The following is a 1,769-nucleotide window of genomic DNA, read 5'->3' as shown; positions in this document are numbered from 1 at the left end:
GTGAGTTTCCCTGCCAGTCAGTCAGAACTGAAGAAGTCCTTTGGATGAGGGACGAAACGTCTTCCAATATGTTCAACCAAGTGCAGTTGCCCTTGATTTTAACCTTCGTTGGATAGTATACATATAGATTTACACAGCAAACACATACTATGCAGTGAGAAAGGGTGAAACACTCAGTTTTTCATCATATGAATAACATCTAAGCAGGGGATCCTCACTACATAACAGATTAAACATTGCAGACATTAAGAATTCTGTAACAGCAAGGCACTGCTGGGAGTTGAACCCAGGCTCTCCTGTTTACAAGACAGGTGCTTTAACCACTAAGCTACAGCGCCTCGGCCTTGCCTTGTGGCCAGACAGATGTTGAGTGAGGAACCTACGGCGCTGCCGGCAACGCGTGAGTTGAAGATTTTCAACTTGAGCAAGAAGGTCACATGATGCGGAGCCGCGATAGCCTATCAGCGCTGCAGCTTTTGGACAAATAAACACCTGTAGTCCGTCTGGTTTATGCTATGAGAACTACGCCGTTTGCTCGCGGGAGGAGCTCAGAGTTACCTGCTTTTATTAAATTAGCTTTTTACTTTAGTTTTTGGGATTACAATGTTGATTTATCTTCACTCGAGCTTCTCAGCAGCTAGCTTCCGTGCACGTCCGGTCCCACTGTTGTTGTTAGCGTCGGTTGGCACCCAGAGCTCTGTTGGACTACTACTTCATATTTATATCAAAACCGGACAAATCTGGACATTACTTGGAGAAAAGAAAGCGAGGAAGTTGAAGTACCTGGTGAGTTCAGAAAATATGTGTCTGTAACTTTATACCAGCTATCGTTGTACTTTACTGTGAACGAAGTTAGCATAGCGTAGCCCTGATCAATCCAAACTACATTCAGAAAACAAATAATTTAGAAGTTGTTGTCATGCTGACTTGTTGACAGAAGTGACAAAGCATGAATTTATATGTTTAACAAATCGGCATCATATTGTAGTTATTTCAGCATCAGTTTGATCCGTTTAATGTCATTTAATCACAGCAAAATGTTAACTTTGGATTCATACAGCTGTAGTAGCTGCCACCTAGTGGTGAGCGTGCAGATTGCAACCAAATGATTACCACTCGCCTCACCCTCTACTTCCAAGCGTTGTGGGAGAAACTATGGGTGCCGCGGAACTCGCCAAGCTCCTCTCTAGAGCCAGTGTCCATTCTGGGCTACTGTATAAAGACGGCGGACTCTGTGGAAGATGAGGCGCTCCCTCTGTAGATATAACGGGCTCATAACAAAAACCAACAGATTCTTATTTTAGGTGATTATACGTTAATACAGACTACATTTTACTTCTGCCAATCTCTCCCAAAAACATCACATCTGTAGCAGCAAGGCACTGCTGGGAGTTGAACCCAGGATCTGCTGTTTACAAAGGTTCAGTGTGTAGTATTTAGTGGCATCTAGTGGTGAGGGTTGTGAAATGCAATAAACGTCTCAGTCACCGCTCCCGCCTCCCTCTCCAGGAGACGCTACGGTGGCCGACAAGCTCTGTCGGCTCCTGGGCTAAATAATACGTGTGGTCCTCCATTTGTCCAAATTTCCCTTCCGGCAACCGGCAAACCCAAACTTGTCCGTGGGATTGCCAGTCAGAGAAGCATGATTCGTCACTCCAGAGAACACGACTCCTCTGCTCTGGTATCCAGTGGCGGCGTGCTTTACACCTCTGCATCCGACGCTTTGCAATGCACTTGGTGATGTAAGGCTTGGATGCAGCTGCTCGGCC

The 1,769-nt window shown here is 45.6% G+C and overlaps 1 non-coding gene across 1 annotated transcript; it reads right to left on the bottom strand.

Moving 5' to 3' along the window:
- Positions 1-265: 265 nt before the first annotated feature.
- Positions 266-338, bottom strand: trnat-ugu. Its single transcript has one exon. It is a non-coding gene; the product is annotated as a tRNA-Thr (tRNA).
- Between the last annotated feature and the right edge of the window lie 1,431 nt (positions 339-1,769).

The sequence above is a fragment of the Micropterus dolomieu genome, unplaced genomic scaffold (genome assembly GCF_021292245.1).
Source record: "Micropterus dolomieu isolate WLL.071019.BEF.003 ecotype Adirondacks unplaced genomic scaffold, ASM2129224v1 contig_1941, whole genome shotgun sequence".
In the NCBI taxonomy this organism is placed as follows: Eukaryota; Metazoa; Chordata; class Actinopteri; order Centrarchiformes; family Centrarchidae; genus Micropterus; species Micropterus dolomieu.
This window is presented reverse-complemented; position numbering and strand designations above follow the sequence as displayed.